This window comes from Spodoptera frugiperda, chromosome 23, assembly GCF_023101765.2.
Source record: "Spodoptera frugiperda isolate SF20-4 chromosome 23, AGI-APGP_CSIRO_Sfru_2.0, whole genome shotgun sequence".
NCBI classification, from domain to species: domain Eukaryota; kingdom Metazoa; phylum Arthropoda; class Insecta; order Lepidoptera; family Noctuidae; genus Spodoptera; species Spodoptera frugiperda.
Window position 1 is genome coordinate 11,461,072 of NC_064234.1, and position 27,284 is coordinate 11,488,355.

Genomic DNA, 27,284 nt, shown 5'->3' on the forward strand with positions numbered 1-27,284 from the left:
GCCATTTCTTGATTTATGAAAATTTTTCATTTAAATTCACCCCCTATAACATGAGACCCGTAACATAACATAAAATTATGTTAATATGGAAGTATTTTTGTAGTAATTATTAAAGTTGTGGTTAATTTTAGTGTGTAACATAGGTACTATACATATTAATTAGACTTATTGACAATGGCACGGACTAGAAAATTATGACAAGGGCACGAACTAATAGTACGTGGAGAACTAATATAAAAATATAAAAATGCATGTTACACTGTATGTGTGCATCTCTGCCTACCCCATTCGTAGCTTGAAAGGCGTGATGCTATGATTTCTAAAACATATAAGGACTTTGTAAAATGTTGTAATGAAAATGAGATAGGAATATTATTCCTAATACTAGGAAAAGTAAGAGTATTGAAGTCGATGTAATTATTACAGGTCAAAGAATTCAAATGTATGCACACAGACATTTATTTTATAACGTGTAGTAATGTAATCTGCAAAGTTAAGAAACGTAAAATTCCTATAGCATCTTCGTTTCAAGATAAAACGCCTTATATTTCCCAAAGGGGTATGCAAAGATGCGAATGCTGAAAGCCATGTACCGGTTTCATGTCTCATATATCGATTGCAGGTATAACTACAAATTTCTTGGGCATTTACTAATGTCTTGTGCTCAATTTTCGAGCCAGACTTCGACAGAAGAAGCATGACGATTATGTACCTAATCAAAGTGTAAGGGTACCTAATTTCCGGAGCTGAGGACTAGTCAAAGGGTTACCAGGGTTCTGGCTCGAAAAGCAGGAAAAGGAACGGGCAGGAGAAGTCATTGAAGAATTTTCCTACCACAAAAAAGATACCTAATTTTTATTGTTACAGCATAGACCATAAACATTAAATAATAATACGGAAGGACAATCAATAATACTTATTTAACACAAAACTTCACAAAACTCGATAAAAATAACAATAGAGAAAATAATATCAATGGAAACGTTTGTGAAAGTATTAATGCTAACTCCATTGAATATTAGATTACGATATGGATATAATGGATTTGAACCTTGATCTAGGCTAGACTATTATAAAGTATTATTGATTTTGATAACAAGTGTAAGGTCTAGTACAATTTAATTTTAAATTCATTTGCGTTAATTCAATTCAATGCTACATAAAAATTTTGTTAAAGTAAGTGAAGCTACGAATATGTAGTTTGTTTTTAATTCAGACTATTCACTCCTTTTATTTTGACTATGTACAACTCATCACTTATAACATGGAAAAGGAGTAGGCAGAGGTAACAAATTAGGCCACACATTATTAGGTAAAAAAACTCCATTTTCGCCGGTAAAGTTAGTTAGTTATTATATTATGAATCCGATGTAATAAAGGACTCTACCTACCCAGTAATATACCTAAACCATACACTAGATATATAGAAAAATACGTAGGTATACGTATAAATACCCGACCAGAATCAAATCTGACAAATGAGAGAACTACTAATAACAAAACTGGCAAAAACTGAATCAAAATTGTGTACCTCTGCCTAACCCCTCTCTGAATACGTGATGTTTCTTTTGATATCGAAGAAAAACAAAAAGCAGTACAATAACTTAAGTTTCAATAAAATAACGCTTGACTAGGAAACGAACCGAAGATGGCAGAACAAATATTGAACAGATATACGAAGGGAATTTGCCTTATTTCCTTTTGACTCGTGCATATGTCAATAACTATGTATGCATGTATATGTCCCTATAATAATAATATATAGGTTATGCTTTGACAAAATACATCCATAGTATACTTTGAAAAGGTTGTAAAGACAGATCATGCAACGTCAACGTCACGCATTTTATCCCCGAAGGGGTGGGCAGAGATATTCATTACGGTGCGTAATGCCGCTATACAATGTACACGTACTATTTGTCTTTTTCACTAATTCATATACTGGGTACTATTCCAGACTCCGTGCTACTACTGAGAAATTGTCAAAAAACCGAAAAGTAATACTTTGCCCGACCCGGGAATCGAACCCAAAACCCCTTGTCCGACAGTCGCACTGGCTCCACTCGGCCAACGAGGCTGTCTTTTAAAAAGGCAGTAAGGACATATGGAGATCAATCATGGATAATTTGAAAACTGCAGAGATAAAAATGGTCTGCTATATCTACTAACAATGTTTACACTATTCTATAAAGAAGTAAGGAGAAATGCATGTGTATTGTAATTAATTTGAACCGGTTAAGTTATGGTACTAGTTAATGTGTTACAGTTAAGTTACTAGTTAATGTTAACGTGTTGGAAACTTATGTCAAACAGCAGCCACACTCCGTAACTCCACAATAATTGAGTTGTTGTACCTACAACGCAAAGGCCGACAGAATATACAACATAATATGTGTACCTATACACATTGACTGACTGAGTTATTGACTGACTTTCTTACTAACTAACTGGTTGAATGGCTGGCTAACTGTCAGTCTGACTAACTAACTAGCTGACTGACTGACTGACTAACAGACAGACAACACACAGCCGAAACTACTGGATCTAGGAAGCTGGAACTTAGCATGTATGTTCCTTGAAGACTGTACTAAGAAGCTCCCAAAATTTACACAGAAACGGGAAAAGGGGAATAGTCAATTTGTGCGTAAGAAGTCGCTGACAGAAAGCTAGTCATACATAATTGTTAGGTGAGATGGTGGCCAAAGACCATCCTATATTAACTACAAAAAATTTATATAGATAGTATTACGAGTTGTATCTGTAACTAACGAATATTACTTTACCATCCTGAAAACTAAACTTAAGACCCTAATTTCAACTCCACAATCCTATTTCAGAGATTTCCAACTGCAGAGCTACAGCTTACGAAAAACTGAGATAGGAAAAGGAACCACACACAAAATCCCAGAAAATGCTGTTTAAATTGGAACTTTAATAATAAAATAAGAGAGTGCATTTTCAAAATACGAATTTTAAGTAAATGTAAACCTTTTATTACGTTCGATAATCCGGTATAATCCGGATTTACTTCAGAATATATACGTCGCATTTAATTACGAAAATATCGGTAAATAAATAAAATTATTATAATGAACTCCAATCACTGGGAGGACCGACAGACATATAATATAATATATAGCCAATGCCAAACTTTATATGCGTAAAGAATTCGGTGAAAATGCAATTATTCTGAACACCGACGCTGCATGTTTAATAACTTGATGAGTTTCGATTTTATTCTGATAACGAATTGTTTTATTGTTTTAATAGTGAGGTTCAAGATAACTACGATTTCAATACTTATTTTTTTAATAGAGAAAAATCATTAAATTATTTTTCCCGCCTTGGGCGAGGCGAGAGAGAGTGTCAGACTCTTGCCGACTAAAAACCACCCCTTTTACACTTCTTCTATTCGAGCCGGAGCCCCGGTAAATTCGCTTGGTAGTCCGTAGCTCCGGATACGATTTCGATACCTAGAAAGTATCAACTATTCAGTAACCACTACTCTCTTTCTGGGGAAAGGCCTATTTTCATTAAAAAAAAAACTAGCATTGTTGATCAGTGGTCAGGGTTGATCAATACGAATTAACCTTTAGTCGTCGAGTTTTATGAATTTTAAAACCTTAAAAATTAACGAGGAGATTTCAAATGTCTTCAGTATATTATGGTCTTCATTATTGGAATAAATATCTGTGAGATACACTCCAGATATGGTTGGATGCAATCAACCCTTTGAAAAGTAACAGACATAATATGATACAATATATAATATTATGTTAGATGCTTAGGTATCACAGCTTACGAAAACGCGATTATTTGCTGTGCATGAATGCGATTAGGAAGGATGCGTTTGTACGAACATTACATTTCTGGGAATGCAAACTGTATACATCTTATCCTCGACGATTAAACAGATTAAGTTTCACATGCTAGTAGCAAACACATTACCTATATTAAATACTAGCGACACTGGCGCGGTTTCACCCGCTCTGCTCGACTCCTATTGATCGTAGCGTGATGTTTTATAGCTTATAACCTTTCTCGATGAATGGACTATCCACACAATAAGAATTATTAAAATCGGACCAGTATTTTCGGAGATTAGCATGGTCAAACAAACAAACTCTTCAGGTTTTATAATAGTTTATTACTATATCAATCTTATATTATAATATATAAGATTGGTCGTGGTTTGATAGCAGAATTACGGGCGGGAAGGTTCTGTTCATAATGATGATTACACATTATTTCACTGTAATTATTTCTTTGGTTTAATAAATAGTTATATATTATTATATGTAGAATATTTTAATTCATATATAAATGGATATTCTCTCTTAACCGTAATCAGCCCAGCTCCGCAACACTGCTTGCAAAAACTTTCACAGAAATGTGAGGCTCGCTGTAATTTTGTGCGAATTTTATTTACAGTCCGTGCGTAATGTTTTAAAACCTTATGTATGGAATGTTTAAATACTTTTTCAATAATTTCTCGGAAATACTTTTAGGTACAATACAAGTGAAAATAACATTATATGTTTCAAGGAATTCATACAATGTACTCGTTTTTTCGAGGAAATCCATTATCAGCAATACCATCAAAATTTAGGATAAAATATCTTAAATTTTTTTCAATGACTAAAAATTCCATAAAATTTGTCTTAGCTAACCTACAAAACGAGTGAGATTTCAAATTTTTAGAGGTCGGAAAGTTACATTTAACCTAAATCAGGTTTTACAAAAAAGATCCAATTAGTCAAAAATGCATCGTATTTCAAAAACATTAAAGTAAATATTTGTTTCAGCACAGAATATCAGTAAAGATACTGAGCCAGGATTCCGGCCAGCCACACGCTTTTTGATAACCAATTTATTCAAAGTGCTTACCGCCCACTATTACGATTCCAACGATAAAAAAATATTACATATACCCTTGCTGGGCTTAAGTTTCATATTTATTATTTACGGAACCGATTTCATAAGAAAATGTTTCGTTTTTAAATATGGACGAAATGCTTATTGTTATTTTTTGGGTCCATATAGGAGCTTTACTTTTGTCATCTGTGAAGCATGTTTACGTGATAAAGATTCACGTAATAAAGAAAGCCAAAAAGGATTATTGGTCTGTTCTATTATAATGGTGCACATAGATTTTTAACGTAACATTAGTTTCGCCAGTCACCAATTGTATTGTAAGTCCTATTAGTGAAGAAATTCGAAACCTTTATTATAATATTTAAAAAATATGTATATATTTTGTCCCTGGTATCATTTGTCCTTGGCATCATAAAATAGTCTGATTTAACTTACTCTATTTTTATATTAACGTAAGCATACTAAGGCAGCACAAACTTCAAGGAAGATTATTTCCTGAGATGCAATACCGTCATACTTTACCATGTCAACCAGGTTTCAATTGTGTGCAAAACTTTAAACTGGTTTAACAGCAAAATTATTTAGTACTTATGCAGGTGTATAGGCTCAGCCCCTATTACATGGGACTTATAATACAAATGGTGAAAAGTGGGTGTACATTGTATAGCGGCATTACGTGGCGTAATGTGCACCTCTGCCTGTCCCTTAAGGGATAAAAAGGCGTAACGTTACCGTTACTTATGCTGGTAAGAAAATATAGTACAGAAACAATAGCTATTGTTATACTAAATTGTACGTATGTACGTTATTTACAGAAGCCAAATTGTACTAGTTACTATGTATTTGCATTGAATGAATATTTAATTTCTTAATTGCATATCTACCAAATAAGTTGATGTATATGTGTACATTCAAAAACAGGTTGAACATAGGTGTTAAGTAATTTGTAGTGTAGGTACATTATTATTAGTATATAGTGGGTAAGCGCATAATTTGTATACAACGTTAGTTGTGATTATACCGAGTACAAACAGTATGCAAGTGTGGTATACGCAGTATTGAATGAATTTGGTCACCAATTATGGACTATGGAACTGACTACACATTTGATAGAGACGGAGACGGGGCACTCCCTGGTAATCCAGAACCTTTTATATTGCAGACTAGCGCTACTGTCAAGCATATAGATTATTGCAAACCATATTCTCATATTATTAAGTAAAGGAGGCCAATAGTCCAGTAGTTGACTGTCACGGTCATTAAAAGACCAATTTCATGCAATTATTTTCAATGGAAATATCGATTTCAACCTCCCCGTTTTAAAGTACAAACGTAACTACTAAACGGTGCTCCTCAGGAGTACAAACGGAGTGGTTTTTAGTCAGTAAGCCGCCTCGCCTAAGGTGAAAGAAGTGATTGGATGACTTACTCCACTCAAAAATAAAGTGTAACAAACACTTTTTTGAAGACCACATCAACATCGGTTCGGCTAATCCCCCACAAACATTATATTCATACATACATAGAGGTCAAACAGAGAACTTCCTTCTTTTTTGAAGTCGGTTAAAAAATCTATTATAACTTTGTGACTACTGACTGAGCACGAAGTCTTAGATTCAGACCATGTTTTGACTGGACCAAATTATATAATAATTGTAAAAAATATTATATTTTGTTTTTTTAATACTTCAGCCATATTGCTGATTTCGTTTCGGAATTGTGACCAGTGTTCTGCAATAAGCTCGTTCCCAATTATAACGGGACAAAATAACAATATGACTGATGAAAAATTTAAGTTGGCAGTACGTAGAAAATATTGTGAAATTGGTTTTCATAGGTATATATGAATACCTAGCTTAAAGCCTCAAACCGTATGTTACGATATGAGAAACTAATTTTACGTGAAGAAAAAAGTATTTTCCAATTTCCTCTCAAGACTATATACATAAACTCACTAATTTATTCTCTTATCTCTATATTTTTAACAAATATTAAGAAAGAGAGATATTGTAGAGGAAAATAGATGGAAAAGTTAAGTAAATGCGTAAAAAAGTGCTTCATGCAGATTCATAGCGAAGTCTCAGTCCATTGAAGGAAAAAAGGGGTAACAGCGTTCTCTATACATTTGTATTCAACCCACACAAGTAACCACACATACAGTGTAAGAAAATTGTCTACTGATAAAAAAACAATGAGAAAATAAACTTCGCTTGTTATAGGCAGCCACAAGAATGGAAAAGAAATTGAATATATAATTTCGTATTGTGTATTAAGTAATGATTATTCACAATATCGCTTATTATGGGGGCATAATTGAATATTTCCTACGTCAGTCATTATAGTTCATATACGGTATGCTGAACCCGTTTTGCGCTCATTATTAGGGTTCCGACGGCACTGGTTTCGATATAATTTTAAAGGTATTGCCTAAGCTGTTTTAAAGGGTAATGAGTTTCGAGTCACAACGCTACGCTTTCTAAGCGTTTTAATTATATTTCGTGTTTTGAAAACAAGTTAATTCATTAATTTGAGGGTTTGGCGTGAAAAGGTGTTTATCATTTATAATATGAGTAATATTACATACCTACATACACATAAAATGCTAAATATATAATTACGTCATTATACTCGTAGTAGAAAATTGTAGGTATTATTAATGTTTTAACTTTAAAACTGTAAAAAGGAAATCAATTTCACTTGGATACTTATAGTGGTGTATTTTCAGTATTTTATTTATTTTAGTGAATGAACTTAGAATGTACTTCTTAGCTATCTGCTTTCTGCGAATAAAATAATTTTCTGAAAGTTTCAGTAGAAGTTTTTTGAAAGGAACGTCTTAATAAACGGATTGTTTTTAAACACATTACGAGTATTATGGAAGCAGACATCTTTTTTATTAGTTTTTAATCACAGTGTTTAGTATAAGGAATTCTAACTTGAAATATGTAACATTAATGTAATTTTTTACTTAATTCATGTGGGAACAGAAATTCTTAGACACAGTTGAACAGTTTGTTTTTAACAAGATATGTATGATGAGTGCAAAATATATTATTAGTACTTACGTGTTATACTCTTGACGTTTTTAAAAGAAATAAACTTTTTAATAAATAAAAAGACAAACAAAAAGGTTTGCTGAGTATCGTAATTAATTTCAAAGTGTACAAAAGTAAACAAAGTTATCAATATTGACTTTAAAACCTTAACTCAACAACATAAGACGAATTTTCATTTGGCAAATATTCAAAAACTTTTTTTAGTTACTTCGCGAAACTTTTACGAAACTTGGAAAAGTTTTTTTTTTGAAACTAGAAAGTATATTGTATGTTATTACCGAACGATGGAAAGTAGTTTTCGACGTAAATATTTCACTACGACATATGTGAAGTTATGCAGAGGTGCATTTGGTCGCGTCCGCTTTGCACTGAGGTATCGCGGCGACTGCTTTGGTCGCAGCGACGTTCGGACGTCGTTGACGGCGACGTCCAAGCATTTCTTCGGCGGCCGCTCCACGCATGCGCCAACACGCTCCTCCCACAAAACTTTTCTACACACAGTATAGGTTATTTTTACGTAAAACTTTTCTTTTCATTTCCTCTTTTGAAGTGATATCAAAGTTTCGATTAATTACTTTTGCTTCACCTGTTTATATGTTCGTATAGATGTGAAGGCATCATATTTAGTCACAATGTCGTTGACATTTTAATTGGTTATTCGATCTAGATAGCGATAAGCTGTATACATACATGCATACTAATTATTAATAGGTTCTTTTGTATAGAACATAATTATGGCAAACGAGCAGACGGTTTGTATCAAATATGTGGCAAAAAAATCAGACGGTTCACATGATGGTACATGATCAGCGTCGTCCATGGATCAGCAACACCAGAGAAGTCACAGGTGCGTTGCCGGCTTTTTAAAAAGGAGTACATTGTTTTCTTGATGGTTTTGTTTGACGGCTTACTCACGGAATTGCTTAATGTACTTGACTAGTTTAAAGTTACATTTAGCCATGATTACTGTAGCAAGTTACATTTGGTCGTGATTACTTTAGACTTCAATCATCATCATCACACAACCATCAGAGGTAAAACTTCAATACCTATATAGTACACTAGGTTCTGACAGCGACTTCGACCGCATTTCTGTGGGATAAAAAGTATCATACCATATTTCATCAAAATGCACTTAGGAGTTTCAGTGTGATTGACGGACAAACATCCAAACAAACAAAATTTCACATTTATAATATTAGTGTGATGAGATTTACACGTCAATTTTCTTTTAACTAGATAAGCAAGATTTTACACGACAATTTTCTTATAACTAGATAAGCATGATTTTCCTATCTGTCTTTACAAATTACCATTTAAATGAACTGCCTGTTATCTGAAGGCTGAAAGTAGACAACATAATGTTCTTCTTTTATGTTAACTCTTATAAAGCTGAAGAGTTTGTCCGTTTGTTTGAACGCGCTAATCTCCGGAACTACTAACCCGATTTGAATCAATCTTTTTGTGTTGGATAGGTTTTTCATTACGGAAGGTTATAAGCTATAACATCACTACCTGAGCCTAGAGGCTCACTAGTTTCAACCCATGCTAGAGTATGGGTTGAAACTAGTCGAGTTCCTCGTCAAACAATTACGTGAATAAACCGATAACATAATAAATTAATTTAGTATGTTGTAAAGTTGTAATATTCTTAAATTAACTTTTATGATATGCCATGCAGCGATAGTTGTCGTCACATTATTAATAATTTATAATGATTATATTACGATTATGTATTGATTTTATAATGGCTTCACACTTTTTAACCATTTAAATTAAAAATGTTGATTGTGTGAGTTTTAGAATTAGCATGACATATTTAATTTTTATTTTCTCCAGAGATTTATTTATCAGTACACAGTTAATGGTAACCTAACCTAATCCTTAGTAATTATTTTCGATACTAAGGAATAGTTGAAGTATTCATTAAATGTCTCTGAGTAGGTGGAATTCATGCCACATGCCCTTATATTCCAGTCAACCAGGTTAAATAATAGAAGGTAAATGAATTGAACATAAATCTCATACTAAAAATAACCCAAACCTCAAAAAAACCCCGACAATTAAATAACCTCGCGTCTAAAATAACCCCATCCGTTAAACTGGGAGCACCTTCAAGCGTTTGTTAGGCAACATTATGGCAATATTAACCCCTCTGCCGCCGGTGTCGGCGCGAGTTGTAAACGTTGTACAACGATACCGAATCGTCTGTAGTAAAGTGTTTACGAATAGATATAAAGGCACCAACGACCCCTGACTGCGACTAAATATTTACAGTTACACCGGTCGTTTTAGGGTTACTCTGATATTCGATTTTTGAAGACTTTGCTGATTGTAGTGTATTGTTCTATTTTTACCCAACTGTAGGAAGGGTATTTTGATGTAGAATTTATTAAACATATTTTTTATTGTATGAGTGTTTAATTACATTAAATTACATTGCAACAGATGTTAATAATTCTTTCACATTTCTTTCTATCTTATAATAATGACATTAATTAATGTTTTCTCGTGTAGATATGTATAAAATAATCTTACCTAATTGTTTCTTTTTTTCGATTCTTATTAGAGCTACTAGTTCAATTTTTAAAAAGAAAAAAACTAAGTAAGTTATGTATTCACGAAAAAATTTATTAAGTAAACTAAGTAGATATTTTATGTAACCCTAAAAATTATGTAAGTATTTGTTTTTTTATATATTCTTTGTATTTGTGTGCGTGTCTTCTATTGAATAAATGCTTTTTCTTTACACTATAAATAAAAAGAAAACTATCAGCTACCGTTGTATCCACAATAGTTTCAGCTACATGGCTGCACTACTACTACAATTAAACGAGTGTCGAGTTGTCGACACGTAATGGATACCTTTGATAATGTACACGTCACTAAATGACACAGCAATTTTTAATTAATGAAAATGTGATATACCCAAATACATATAGGGGGGGATTCACAATGTATTGAACTTGACGAAAAAAATACTCTAACACTTCCACTACGTATTTCTTCAACAGTCACAGCGGTAGAAAACCAATTACAGTAACGAAAACGAAAAGAAATACATAGTTAAACAATGTATAATTATTTGTAGGCACATAATGAAATACTAAATTCAATTATTTAATTATCATTTTTGAGGTATACCTCTGATATCAGGGAGCTGGTGGTTCGTCGCTTCCAACCGACCGATCTGGAAGTTAAGTATTCGGGCAGGCGCTGAGGAACTCTCGTGTTGCAGGTGTAGATACACAAAAATCTACATTAAACTTCTTAAAGTAAAGAAATCTACGGTTCACAGACAAAACTAAACATTTTTAAATAAATACAAACACATTTTCTAATCAGTAATAACATTTTTAAAAGTACTTAAACGAAGCCGAAACGCAGACAATGTTTCCTAAAATAATATCCGTTATGTCGGGTGCCATCTTGATAACAAGTCAAAATGGCCGCCGAACCACGTAGCTTTGTAACAACAATGTATTTGTCCATAATATTTAATGTTATTCTTTTTGGCAGACCTCTCTAGACTAGAGTGAAACTGTAAGACGTGTTTTTAGACTAGATTTTTGAGCTAAAATTTAGAACATACACATACATCAACAGCCTGTATATGGCCACTGGTGACCAAAGGCCTCTTCTCACACAGAAAAGGTTTGAGCATTAATAACCAAGCTTGCTCAATGCAGGTTACCAGGACTCCGGTTCAAAAAGCAGGAGTAGGAAGAGTCTGATACCCTCTCGCCTTTAATTAGAACGTACAGATTCAATACTGCAGATGAAATACTGTAGGGTTAAGCTACTATGCTATATATTTTATATCATCATCTTTAACTGAAAGACGTTTACAGTTAATAAGAACCTCCCTAAGTTTATCCTAATCCTCGCCCTTGGCATACTTTTTGGTAATCGTAGTCAGGTTACCAAACATGAAGTATTTAAATACATAACCTTTCAGAGTACATATTTTATCACTAATAGTAATTTAAGTAGACACGTGTCATCTCTAATATAATAAATACGATAATTATTAAATAACATCCTAGACCAAATTTATTCTCTTCGTGTTGACAAAAATAAACTAAAAGTAATGAAGAAGAGTCTTCCGTCTATAGTTTCTGACAGTTAGTAAGTATATTAAAGGTAAGCGTCCACAGGCCCGCATCGCACGCATCGCACGCATTGGACGGATCACATCAAACGGATATTTTTTTCAGACTACGTCCACTGTATCGTCAGCGATCGGATTGCCGACGCGAGTATCAGATCGATCGGATTGCCGATCCCACTTTCACTCAAGTTTTGGCATCGGCTTTCCGTATGACGTCATCGGTACGCATCGCAAGTAGGTATTGCCGATTAGCGTTCCGTACGATGCCGACCATTGGACGCTGTTGTTGTGAGTTTCTATACAAGTCAAACTAAAATCCGTTGCGTGCGATGCCTCCGATGCGTGCGATGCGGGCCTGTGGACGCTTACCTTTAAGCTATAATCTGGCCCACAGATTAGGTCACACAGTCTATTGTTTCGCACCTCGACGCCACCCGGCCACCCACTACCTATCAACTTAACCTATTTTTAGACAGCCATTAAGTGCTTATAACGTATTTATATGCCTCTTGGTTTTAGTAGTTGCTACTACATATAAAGCTGTATGGTGATATCAGAATGCATTTGCACCACCCTTACTCTTACTGCGGGTATCGTAAGAGTCCAGTGTAGTCCAGTGAGAGAATAAACAGTGACCTTTGCCAGGCGTAATGATTCCGGTACTGCGGACTACCTAGCGAGTTTACCGGGATTCCGGTTCGAAAAGCAGGAGTAGGAACGAGGTGGTTTTTAGTCAGTTATAGTCTGACATTCCCTCTCGCCTCGCCCAAGGCAAAAGAAGTCATTAGATGATTTTCCCCCTCAAAAAAAAGGCAGTAATGATTATAGAAATTCATTTCTCAGGTTTTTAGCCGTTTATTTCTTCTTATTTCTTTTCGTACTCAACTGCCTACCACTTTCATGATTTCATATTCATAAATAAATCATGTACACAAACATTCACTTATTTATTCAAATCAAACATCAAATGGGTGACGTGTATTACGTTGTCTTTCGTTTGAAATCATTCAAATAACGTTCGCCGCATTCCAATTGACAGGAGCGTCAAATATACGTCACATGACAACTGCCAACGTGACAGCAATAAATTTAATTGTTTAAAATTGGAATATTGTTCTTTATAATGGCTACTATAATATGTTGCATGTATTTTTTAAAACTAAATATTGACTTGATTTTTCACATGAAAGTTGAATGACTTAATTTTTATTTTTTGAAGATTTAATTTTTGAAGTTACAAGTTTTAAAAGGTACTTTATGTACCTTTTACACTTTTCACAACGTTTTAAAAGGTACATAAAGTACCTTTTAAAACGTTAAAAGTGAAAAGTGTGAAAAGGTTTCTGCTTCTAGAGCCCTTACCATCGGTAGCTTGGACCACGAAATACTGGTTGGCTTCTTTTTTTAAAAAAAAATATTATTTTTATTCTGTATTTTATAAGTAGTATTTAAATGATATATGATAATTATAAATAAATTACATAGACAGATTACCTCCACAGTATCTCAAATGCCTACCTAATATAGTATACAACAATTTAACCAGTAGTTAATCACAATAATGGGAAGTTATATCACAATAATAATAGATCGGTCGATTGTCGCATAATATTATCTCTCTTATTGACGGTTGCTTAGTAAATTAATCCGATGCAATATCAAGACGTACGCGTGATTAGGATTCAATCTGTTAGAAACAACGCTAATTAGTATCGTTTAGGTAATTAAATTAATTAGATAGATTATTAAGATGGTTGGTAAAAAAAGATAGCGCTCACGATATATTAATTCAAATAATCACATAGGTAAATAGGTCTGCTGAATCCACATACATAAAAAAACATATTGCTTTTTTTGACATTTCATGCAAATATTGAAACAAATACCTTTTTTCAACACCTTTTTTTTGAAGGGGAAAATCATCCAATGACTTCTCCCGCCTTGGGTGAGGTGGGAGAGAGTGTCAGACTCTTACTGACTAAAAACCACCCCGTTCCTTCTCCTACTTTGAACCGGAGCCCCGGTAACCTGTTACGTTGTCCGCAGTTCCGGGTCGGACTCATTAGACCTTTAGTAGCTACTTAGTTTTTTTTTTTAAGTTATTTAACGTAGTCAACATACCTATAGCTATTATTATTGGCTACTAACCAAGCCAACCAAGCAATATATATTATATAAGGAGTTTTAAATTTAGAAATACATTAATATAAGAACTATATAAAATAGATAATTGGCGAAAAAATACTTTAGCCAATTCATTTAAAAAAGAAAGTGTGCTTATCAGTATTTCGTATTGGATCAGCAGATTACTTCCTCATAAGTACATTGACCCCGTTTAAAGAGTTCAAAGTTAACGAAAAGATAGAAAACGTGCTGTTCATTAAAACAGTTATTGTTTTACGCTTTGAACGACTTTCTACCTTAAAGTTTATTCAACTTATGAAACAAAATGGAAGTAGATGGATCGGGAATAGCAAATTGATTAATTTTCGATTTTCAACAGTTAAAAGTTGATGTTGAATTTATTAAAGAAAGTTTGAAGACGTTAAAATAATATTGACGAACAGTGTTTAAGTAGAAGCACTACTTGAAAATGATAAAATGGTTTAGCGATTACCACTTTATTGGTTGAGAGTGACTTAATTTGTTTGAGCACTTTTGAATATCTTATACTTTCTTCATAAGTTTTTATGAAGTGGAAATTGTGAATTTTCTTTTTTTATGGTATTAGCCGGTAAACGAGCTGCAAGAACACAACAATTTACTTCAACTGTCACTATACTAAATGAATCTTTATTTTCTAACCTGCATATTACCTAATAGCTTAGCGGTCTGTACTATAAAGGGTACATAATGTGGTTTCAAACTAGCACTCTGCACTTGAGTATCTCGAACATTGAGACACATAAGCGCATTGTCCCAGGTTCCCTCAACTGGAAGAGATAATCAAAAATGATTGAACTCGACGGAGGTGGCACAGTTCAAAATATATTCTAAAAATGTAACAAAGAGAACAACCTTCCTTACTTTCTTAGTAAAAGTGATTTAAACTTGCGAGATGGTTGGAGCGATAATATTGCTCCGATTGCGTATGTTTAAGAAGTTATTTCATTTTTTTCTTATATGAATTTCGATATTTCTGTTAACTGGAGTTTGGCCGGTATGGAGTTTTATCAATTCCTATAATAAGATAAAATTGAATTATCAACTACCTGCATTGTAAATATATATATGCATACCAAAATACTGAGACAATCGAAACACGATAATGACCTACATATGTTATACACTTGACAATACAAAAATAAAGTTTAAGAAACTTCTTACTTAGGTCACCTTAGTGTGTCGACTGTTGATGAAACGAAAGAGGTATGTAATCTATCCCCATGGGAGACTGTATGTATGTAGTATTACTTGTGTTCCGTACTAAACAGTCAAACCTCCAGATTAATTGCTAAGACACACTGATTCATCTCCAGAACACACAACACAGAAACCAATACCCATGTTACTAGGCAAACGAACAATCACCCATCATAATTCACATAATATCAATTACCAATCACCAAACATTGGACAAACATCCCACGAACACATAGAACACTAATCAATCGCCAACATAATCAGCCAATGCCAACAATGTTGGTTATGATGTCGGCATTATGTTGAGCAAATTATTGGTCATATTCCCAGCAGTCATCACACTTGATCGCCTAGACTGCAAAGCAAACAGAATTCACCAACATGTTGCTTTAACAGATTGCTAGAGAGGACATAGAAGTCTTGTGTTACTGGATGTGACATCATGCAGAAAGATATGTTACTTTACAGAGTAACGAAAGTTCTTTCGTAGCAAGTTCCTTTACGTAATTCATTTGTACTAAATTTTTAGGTATATTAAAAAAGCAAAAAGTTATATTTAATACTGACTATGACATGACATACATAACCTTACACCTGTCCCTCATGGGGGTAGGCAGAGACAATGGACCGCCAAATGTTACGATATCTTACCTACTTCTTTCGCTTCATCAACAGTCATCAGTATTTTCATGCATGCTCGTCGGTTAAGGTTACTTTTAATTTGGCCCTTCTTTAATGTTTGGCCAATCTGGTCGCCATATATATGTCCGTCTAGGGTGCCCTCTACCGATGCGCCATTCATACATAGTAACTATAACTATGTATAATTCTTAACAATTTCAAGCCGAATTGCCGAAGAATCCCATTAAAAATCGTGTTTAATTCTCTCTTATCTCAAATCTATATCAACTATCTCTTCTCTTCGTTTACATTGTTCTCTATAAATACAACACACAATCCATTTAACATTTCTTTATTTATCATATCAAAATTAATATGCATGTCTTTCATTTTCATACCTCCTCTCCTCCTCTTAAATTCTAATCTACAAACATTGCCACATCTAGTTTCCTTATTCTTCGCAACAAGGGTCGTAAATTGAATGAACAAGTGTTCAGCTTGTATGGCGTGGCACAATGTCGTTTCCTTACAAACGTCGCCAGAATTTATCAATAGGAACTTTTATTACACATGTAAGCATAACTGTGAATTGGTTTACTTTGTTTCAAAATAAATAGTTGATTAAAAATTTTACATTGAGCCTCGATTATAATGAAGTTTCAACTTGAGGAGAATTAAAATAAATAAAAGAATACAACATGACTGTGTCTGAACATCATAGTTTTAATAAATAAATGACACTGTTGGCGCGGTGGCAGGGCCACCGGCTTCCGCGCAACGTGTAGCGGTTCGATTCCCGCACGTAGCAACTCTTTATGTGATCCACAAATTGCTGTTTCGGGTCTGGATGTATATGAACTTGTTTTTTGTAGGTACGACAAAGTTTTATTTAACAAAATACATAGTCATACTATCACTATCTACAGAATAAAAAAAATCACAAGCCTCCTCTTTGCTACATAATTTTTGGTTAAAACGAAGCATGACATCCGTATTAAGCTAAAGCATATCGCTAGCACAACCTAAACTCTAAAACTTAATCCACACATTCCCACACATATTTACTTACCTAATAACGATAACACATTGACAAAACAACCATAAAACGAAATAACGATGACGTTCACAGACTATTAAGATTGAAAAAAAAAATGTCTTCACTAAAGTCTGTGTGCTCTCACAAAATCTTTGCAAATGGATCTTCATTCGGTTTATCCCACCCTGGGGAGAATTCGCGTTCCAATATAAGACCTCTTAAAATATATGTAACGGTCTTATCGCTATATCAACTTATGGACTGTCTGTGTTTTCGTGTAAGAAGCAAATAGTGTTAGATGTCGTACTAGTATTGATATTGTAAAGGGTTAGGAAAGGTCAAATGTTGGTTGTGATTTTTATAAAAAATGTTTTGTGTGTAATTGCTCCGTTTTGTGGAGTTAGATAACTCCGTTATAAACCAGTAAACGAGCAGTTGCTTACCATAAGGCGATCCGTCCTTGTGGTAAGCAATTGCCGCCGCCCATGGACACCCGATTCACCAGAGGCGTTACAAGTTCATTGCCGGCCTTTTGGGGGTTAGGAATCTAAGGGTTGGGGAAACATTGGGAAGCGTTGTTTCACGTCGGTTTTCTGTGGGGCCGTGGTATCACTCCGGTCGAGCCGCCCCATTCGTGTCGAAGCATGGCTTTTCCACACAGTATATATCTTTAAAACTAAAAACCATCAACCAATTAAAAAATCATAGAATTCTTCCAATAAAACTAGTAATTACTAAAGTTCAACACTAAAGTCTAAGAACTATTCACTCCTATAACTCCTAATAAAAATAGAACAACAATATCGTTCAAAAGACGGCCACTGCGGTATTAATAGAAGAAAAAAAACTGTAACAAAATAGACGACCTTAATCCTACGTACAATAAGGCCTATTATAGCCAGCTGATTGAAAGTAAGCACAAACTAAGGAACATCGAATAGAGCGTTAATACTCTGATAGTTTGGTAGAAAACTTATTGCTTTCTATTGAAAAATTGATTTATTCACTCCACAGTACATTGTACGGTGCAAATTGAATTATTCTTGACAATATAAGAACATCAAAACATGTATTCGCTGAAAAAGTACACAAGTGAAGCTTTAGATTTACGGGTATAAAAATTAGAAATCTATTTAGTCCGTCCGTCCGTCCAGTAGGTAATGAAAAAATATTACCTAGAAATGACGTCACGCGTAATATTTTGTCATGTCTAATATTTTAAAATAATCTGCAAGACGGACATTAAAATAAAAATTAGTCATCTATACTATTCTATAACACTTATACAACTCATTACAATCTGTGGTCAAAAAAAGCTCAATAGTATAACAAACTGTATTTGACCTGATAGTTGAACCAGAAATCTCATACTACCAACCAGGGCAATCCTTATATGTATATTTCTATTATACAGGGTATTAAGTCAAGTGTGCCAGTTTTTACGCCTGTTCGATTCACGACAGATACAAAGTAGCTGATACAAGCGATAAAGGCTACGCGGCAATGGCTACGCGGCTACGGCTACGCCGCTACGCTTTGACGCTACGTCAAACGGCTACGCTTCTACGAGTCTATTGAAAATAGAAGTCTATCTTTTTTCTTTAATGTCGGCCAGTTGAATAATATTCTTTGCGTTTGTAAAGGAGGAGGAGTGACTATTGAGATCTTGTCCGTTTGTTCTGATCTTTGTGACTGAATATAATACGAGATGGTTCTACGTGTTTTGTTAGAGAATTATGTGAAGAACACTTGTATGTACACGTTTTTGCGCATTAGGTCACTAAAATACATTTTTTATTAAAAATTCTGGTTTAGATTTTCCTTCGATTATTTATTGGTCGGTTGTCCACATTGTAAAAGACTGACAGGGAAATAAAGTTATCTAGCCAAACCCAATAAATCCTGGCAATAAAAATTCAGTTTGAAAGTTTCCATCTACTCGCTCTGTATGCATATAAAGCAATTTTCAATTTACGATTGGGTATGTCCCTATTGCCCGGGCAGCCGGGCAAGCGGGGTAACCGGTTAACCGGGCAACCCGGTGCAAATGGTGCAATTGGTTCAACCACGACCGGTCCAATGCCCGCGTGGGTACTTGCCGGAAAATTGACCTACGATTGACTTGTGGGTAATTTAAAAATGTGTGTATGTATTGAAATATTTTATTGTTAACAATTGTAGCATATTAAGTGGTAGGAATGTTAGCTAGGGTGGTACTGGTGCACCGTCAAATGACATTTTAATTTCCCCTAACTTTTTACAGCTTTTGTGTAGTGCAGTTCATATACACACATATCTCCTACTAGCTTCTGCCAGCGGCTTCGCCCGCGTTCCCGTGGGATAAAAAGTATCCTATCATCCATGTCTTTATACCAAATTTCATCAAAATCCGTTGAGTAGTTTCAGCGTGATAGACACACATACATCCAAACAGATCAACATTCACATTTATAATATTAGTGTGAGGAAAGAAAGTGCAGAGAAAACTATTAAGACCTATCAAGTATGATCCTTACATACTAATAATATCATTACACTTGAAAACCTGAACTGTACTGCGCTTTAATAGATCTGGACACCGCCTAAAAAATCTCGACACACTTTCCACTACAGCAGAATACAAACTAAAAATATATATACAACCTCCATGTTCTACTAAAATAATTCTAGATGCGAACTATGAAGCAACATGGCCACTGCACAAATCCGGAGTAAACCAGCGAAGCGCGTTATATATTGTCTTACAAGTTTCAGCAAAACCGGTACAAGCTTGTTACACTATTTTTAACTTTCTTTGGGAACAAACACTGAAGGAACTATGTTAAAAGTTAAAGTGACTTTGTGAATGGCATTGATCAAAATCTTTAGGGTTTTTAAGATTAGCTTTGTATTAGGTTTAATACATTTATTCACGATTTTACCTTTGTACAACGATGTGATTTTATGTGATGAAAAGATTTTTTTGCCGCTGTCCCACACTAGGATTTTCACTAGGATGCGTTTACAATCATACACGTTCGCATACACATGACACTCAGACCCGAGACAACAATTTGTAGATCACACGAAGATTTGCTCCTTCATCATCATCATCATCAGCCTATAGCAGTCCACTGCTGGACATAGGCCTCCCCAATTGTTCGCCACTTTGCTCTATCACTAGCATTCGAATTGCTCCTTGCGGGATTCGAATCTACTACACGTTGCGCGGCAGCTAATTGTTGTTTCGGGTCTGGGTGTCATGTGCGCCAGTTCACATGAACTTGTATGTTTGTTTGCACCTACGACACAGGAGAAAATCTTAGTGTGAAGCAAAGTTTAAAAAAAACCTGAAAGAACAAAAAGTTTCGCTCACCACGTGTACCAAAGCTGGTTCACAAAATAGCAAGCATTGCGTGCGCTTGATTGCTTTTCAACGGATACGAGCAATTTGTGCTCTATTTACAATCAATATTGACGTATGTACCGATGTACCAGTGTACCGATACACAGTCGTCGCTTCGAATCCACAGCGAAACATGTTACTTCAAATATTCTGGTATTTTTCATTTATTTATTTCCAAACGTATTCCAAACTAGGAATTTCTTTCAACCCTTTTTGGACGAAGCAAAATTATAACATTGTTGTGTTATGTTATATAGTGCCTATTATTTTCAAAATAGTACGGTAATACAAAAGTGTACTAATAATTAGTTTAAAATATTTCGACTAACTATTGTATATAATTTGTAATATGACCAAGTTTAACACAAAAAGTTATCAAACCGTTACTGAGAATGTCGAGCAAATCGACAATATTTTATCCGAATCAAAGATCGAACGAACCTTTGTGTATTTTACTGTTTGTTAGATTCGGAATCCGAACCTTTTTCATATATCTCAATCGGGAATCCTACTATGGGGCTATACACCAGTAAAGACAAGACTATTATCCACATCTATCTTTCCTCGAAACGTGATCGCGTGCTCAGTCTTCCCATCACTTTCCCATCAGCTGGAATCTACGAATAAATAATAATAACCTTTATTTTAATCGTTTTAAATCATATTTTTCTTCGTTTTTCTTCTCCTTTGAACGAACAATGTGGACACGGGTATACAAATCAGAATTTATATCGAACCCAATGCTCGTAAAGTGTAAGGAACCTTGTAATATATTCCGCAACATATTATTATATTACATTTTAAAAATGTTCCTGTTTTCCCTTTAAAATACGTGCTATTCAATTTTCCACAATAGTGGCCCGGAAATGTTTTCTTGTTAGATTTTTACTGAAAACTACTGTTGTATTTTGAAGCTATTTTTATTAGAGTGCACCTGATGTAGTAGTTGCATGGACCTTGTTTAGTCAACCAAACAGACCCATATTCTTCTTATTCTATCTTAATTTTTTCCTGACCACTAAAATATTACCATTATGTTTGAAATTACATCTCGATACCATTGTAGTCAGACTTCCCAAAAACCTAATTTTGTTCCTATGTAGATCACAATAAATTTGAAAAAATACGAGCAACACATTTCAATTTGCAAATAAATCGACGGAGCGACTAGAACAGAACCCCTATAACCGAATTATTGGAAAAAATGGACTAAGGCCTGTGACAAACGGTCATGCCGGGGCTATCATTTAAATTAACTGTAGAACTTATCAACTCGTTCGTACAAAGAAAAATTCCCAGTCGACCTACATTGCGAAATAATGTTTAAACCGCATACCGATTGCTTCCTCTCTTGATGTAATTGCCTCTCCATCGATCTCATGAAAAACCTATGCATTTATAATACAACCATTCTTGTTATGTTAATAGAAAAAAACATGTTTAAAAATTCCATTCCGTGTATTGTACTCTTTTACGTACATATTCCCATTAATTGGGTCAGTTGGGAATAATTTCCCAACGGGTGAAACTTCGATTGTGTACGGGAAATGGGTTGAGTCCATTACACCGATTTTCTGCACACTTAAAAACATTTAAATATTTAAGAATGTTTTGATAATAATCGTATTGTGTACCTAGATAATACTTTGTATACTTTTCTGCGGAAAATGTTGGTTTACAATACATTATCACAAACGGTTTGCGCATACGAATGCCTACCGAGCTGTCGGCAGTGAGCTGAGAGATATTTCTCTGAGGAACTATAAATATGTTTAGCACATAACACTCACACAGACCATTTTAATGTTTTTGTTTAGGCCCTTTTCCCAAGGTCTGGGTAGCACTTTCATTTATTTATTTAATAAAATAACTAGAACAATCGTCCATAGGATAGACAGACCTCGCTTGTTTAAAGCGCAAATGCAAACTTATATTACAGAGGATTTGAAATTCAAAGAATTCAATAATACGTAAAGGGGAAAGAAATTCGTTCTCTCATGTTAGTCACGCTTGCAACTAATGAGGTAAGATAAGATTAGTTGTTTTCTAAAACTGAATAAATAAAATGCCTGTTTAATTTACCAAAAAATAAACCTTTATCTTATACATAAACATAATCAGATCTTGTTACTACGTAATGTATGTTTATTTTAACCCAAAGCCTATCTAACGGCCAACCATCCAGAAAATCGTTTAAAACGACACAAAATTACATAGAAAACACCATGATTTTACCTTTAACACCAACCTAAAATCCCGGTAAAATTCACCCGATTAACACTTACTAACAACGTAGTACCAATAATCCTTTCCTAGGGACCTTTACCGGCCGATTAGTTACCCATTCAACCCGGTAAACTGTAAACACGCACGTCACAGGTACGCCTGAGGGGACAAACGCCTCATTGTCTATGTCAAGAGAAACGGCTCAATTTGTCTCACTCTCTCTGTCAACCCTCCTTATCTATGAATTATGTAGTGTGTTAAAAGAACTCTTTACTGTTTTATTTTTTATTCTATTCACATATTTCTCCGGTCGTATGTTTGGTTTGGGTCATTCAATTTTGGTAATATTATTTAAATGGGATGTGTGATCGTGACTTCTGTGGTTAGATTCTAGACGTCTAGGGTTTAGAATGAGATGACCTGTAGGACGAATTTTATTGACGTAGCAGTACTTTGAATAAAGTTATTTAAAGAGGGGACAGCTGGCACTTAAGTAACACGATAAAAAGGACATATAAAAGGATTAAAAAAATCGATTTAAACACGATGTTAATTTTATTCATATTAATATTATTAATATGAAAGTTTGTCAATTTGGCTGTTTGTTCGTCAATCACGTTAAAACTACAGAACGGATCTTGATGAATGTATACTTAGTTATATGTATAGACAGAGTATGAACTGACTTGGGTGATAGGATACTTTTTATCCCATGAAAACACGGCCGCGAGCGGAAGCTAGTCAAATAAATATGTTTTATCAGGTAATGACCTACACTACATTGCCTTATTACTACGAACATAAATAAAATAACATCTCAGAACTTAATAAATCAGAAAACTAAATCACATCGACGACGAGACGCAGCCCGAAGCCATAAGGTTTTCTTGAAATTTAAACTTATAAACAGTACTTTATTACATACAGACGTTCCTTGCACATGGAGATACTAAAAGAAAAATGGCGTCTAGTTTGATGAACGTAGTGGAAAATTGTCTTCGCTGCACCATTCGCTATCTCACGGTTAAAATACTCGGCTTATTTGTGAAATTACTAGAAGATTTCTACTCGGGTTTGCACAGAAATAGCTGGGGTAATACTGTATATATTTTACTTTTCCACGAACTTAATGTTGAAATGAAATACTATTTTCTATAATGTTTGTTGGGTTGTGTCTTATTTTGAAATAGTTATCTGGAAAATCATACGATATGGTAAAATATAGGAGTTACATTCTTTAAAGATTTACCGTCGTACTCAGAGTCATTTAATGGTTACTTAACCCAGTGGCATTTGTTTTCTAACTAAAATCATTACTAAGGCACAGTTTAAGCAAACGTTAAATGACTCTGAGTACAACAGTAAGGTTCAAAATATTTTTTTGTGAATAATCAGATGCGATGACACTCACTTTAATTATTACTAATCTGTATAGGAGCCTGGTTTACCATAGACAATTAATAAAGTATAGAACTACACATTATATTAGCGTACCTCAACTTTAAATCCTTCCCAAAAAAAACATATAGTTACAAAAACGAAAAAAAAAAAATCATAAATCATCACAAGTTCTGCCAACCCTTTTCGTAATGAAAAATGTCCAACAAAACTTGCTCAAATATATCGTTACAATGATAAATGACATGGTGCAGTCTATTTTTACGACTCCTACTTCCAACTAAATCGGTTTTTCCAAGAAAACTCGACTTATAAGCGAAAACTATGATTTAATCTGTCTAACTTGTACCTAAGTAAGAAAAGTGGGAGAGTAGAGTCTAATTTTAGAAAGAGATCTTAGAAGTGTGCTGTCTTATTTATATTTTTGCATGTTCTATAATGTTTAGTATTGTTTCGTTGGAACAATACTAAACATTATATAACAGAAATAACGTTTGTAGAACGTGAGTTTCCACTTTAGAGTCACAAGTATCGTTACGCCTTTTATCGTAGGCAGAGGTGCACATTACAGTAGGTAATGCCACTGTATAATATACACCCACTTTTCACCATTTATTTTAAAACTCCCATGTAATAGAGGGTGAGACTACTACTGAGAATTTTTTGTAAAACCAAAAATTACCAGTAATTCTTTGCCCGACTCTGGAATCGAACCCAAAAAGTTGATTGATAGAGGAATATACATATACCGCCCATACAGCAAAAGCCAATCACAGTTTAAAGACATTCCTTGCAAAAAGACTTATTTAAATAAACAAACTACCTCATCAGGGAATACCGAATACCTACAATATTGCGTAACATTCAAATAGATACACAAGTTTATCTGAAACGAGAATGGCACCGCCGCCGCGCGGGATGCAAATTACCGTTACCGATTAAATCTATCATGCATAAAGCAAATGTAATTTCACATTAAAATAAGCGTATATTGTCGCACTTCCGTTATCTATCTGGTTATTGGAGCTGATCGAGTGATAAGAGAGCATCTCTTAACTAACTAACTCACGGTAATAATAAATAGCAATGTTTGTATTATTAGCGTGAGACATATTAAATCAATTTAGTTGTACTTGCTTACTCAACTGCCGAGGTTAGTCCACCAGTTTCAGGCCACGATAGAGGGCTATAATAATCCGACGAGGCGAGAATTGGCCATACTCCTCATGATTTTGAACTTTTTCTTTTCCGTCTTTTTAAAGTTGCCCCACATTAGAATTTTCTCGTGCATTTACAAACATTCGATTTCACATATACATGACACCCAGACCCGAAGCAACAATTTGGTGACGCCACTTTTAGCAGCAGTCCAGCAAGCTCCTGGCATTAGCATAGATCAATTATAATCTGGAGTAACAGATGCAGCGAAGGCTGTTTATTCCAGCAGCAATGGTGCTTTACTGGCCGGAGCTAGGTATTCAACATAATATTAATTTATAGACTTCTTTTACTAACCTATCAAAGTATATTCAAATTAATTAATTAACAGGAATAAATTCACGAAATATTTTGTTTCTTCTACAAGACAAGGGTACGTTTTATCACGAGCGATGACTGGAGGAAACGTGGGCTACTTGAAATTCCTACCCTTGTTTATTTGTTTCTTGACGTCCTCCAGTTCCAGGTACGAAATATCTAGAAGTTTATTGTGCCATTCAAGGTCGTAGGTAAGGCTATATTTTAATACAGGTACGGTAAAGTACATTACAAGCTTACAGTTCATATAAAAAGTTCTTTTAAAATCATAAAAAGGAGTGTAAGGACACGCATTCACTTCTTATTCCAATGTGGAAACTAGACAAACAACACAATCTAACACAACCGATAAAATATGTCACGGCATATGATTAAAAAAGTCACTTTCTTTGTTGCAAATTCACAACTAACAACATTGAAATCAAATTCCCTCATGCATATGTTTGAGCAATTCCCCTTCAAACAACACACTGCTATAACATTTTGAGTAGGCGCTTTTAACAACGTATTTACACGAAACGTTTACTACATTTGTAGTATTACTGTCAGTTTAACGATTCCTTTATATCGTCAACAGTCTATCATTACATGTCTATTTATGTGCCGTAGTTCATTCAAATGTGTACCTAAAACAGATAATTAATTTCCATTAACGTAAGTCTCTATTCAAAGACAAGATAGCTCAATTAATGGAAGCTGGTAAAATTATTGTTCAGTTAGGTAAATCTATTAATTAAGATAACATTGTAGGTATTTTGTATTAACTAAAAGAAAATTATTACACCGAAAGTTGTAACTATTTAAGCCGCGGACGACCTGATGGGTTGCTGAGGCTCGAAGAGCAGGAGTAGGAACGGGTAGTCAGTAAGAATCTGACACTGTCGCTTGCCGTCCCCAAAGCGGGAGAAGTTATGAGATGATTTTCCCGCCTAAAAAAAGAAAGTATATACCTATTTAACAAATACCTATAATCGTGTAAGTACTATTTCAATTTTACTTACTCTTAAATTCAAATCAATTCGGTGACATTTATTGTGGTAGAGCCATGCTTCGGCATGAATTGCTCGACCGGAGTGATACCACGGCCTCACAGAAAAACCGACATGAAACAACGCTGTGAAACACCAGAGTGTTATAAGTGTCCATGGGCGGCGGCGATTATATCATCCTTGATATCTCCTGATAATATTCTACACCATGTCATATCAATACACACGTGATCAAAGCACTAATTAGTCTATAGCACTAAACCTGAATAATATCTAGGTCTATTCATAGTATTCATCATGTGTCGAATTTCTATGAGTTACATTTCTACGTCCTACCTTCTACATACTGGAATACTATTCACACTAAATCATAAAACTTAAAAATTAAATTGTTTTGAGTTAAATCTAAATAATTGCGTCCAGCTTTAAGTATGTATTTTACAATTTTACGCGATGACGCAAAAAGAAAAGTTATTATTAAAGGACTTGCTTTATTGATATTAGATAAAGATGACGCACCTGTGACTCCTCTGGTGTTGCGGGTGTCTCGCTTACTCGGATCGCTTACCATCAGGTGACTCGTTTGCCTCCTATTCCATAAAAAAAGGTATAGATTTTCATCTATATAATATGTTTAGCATGTGTTGTGTTTTACACGAAAGCTAAAATTCTTCTGACAATAAAATTT

The 27,284-nt window shown here is 34.5% G+C and overlaps 1 protein-coding gene across 1 annotated transcript in view; it reads right to left on the reverse strand.

Moving 5' to 3' along the window:
- The window catches only part of LOC118266983 (nitric oxide synthase-like protein), a 127,714-nt gene extending 119,347 nt beyond the window's left edge, over positions 1 to 8,367 (reverse strand). Inside the window, exon 1 of the mRNA XM_050702904.1 lies at positions 8,210 to 8,367. The gene's annotated coding sequence lies outside the window, so the exon portion shown is untranslated. The remainder of the gene's footprint in view (positions 1 to 8,209) is intronic.
- Between the last annotated feature and the right edge of the window lie 18,917 nt (positions 8,368 to 27,284).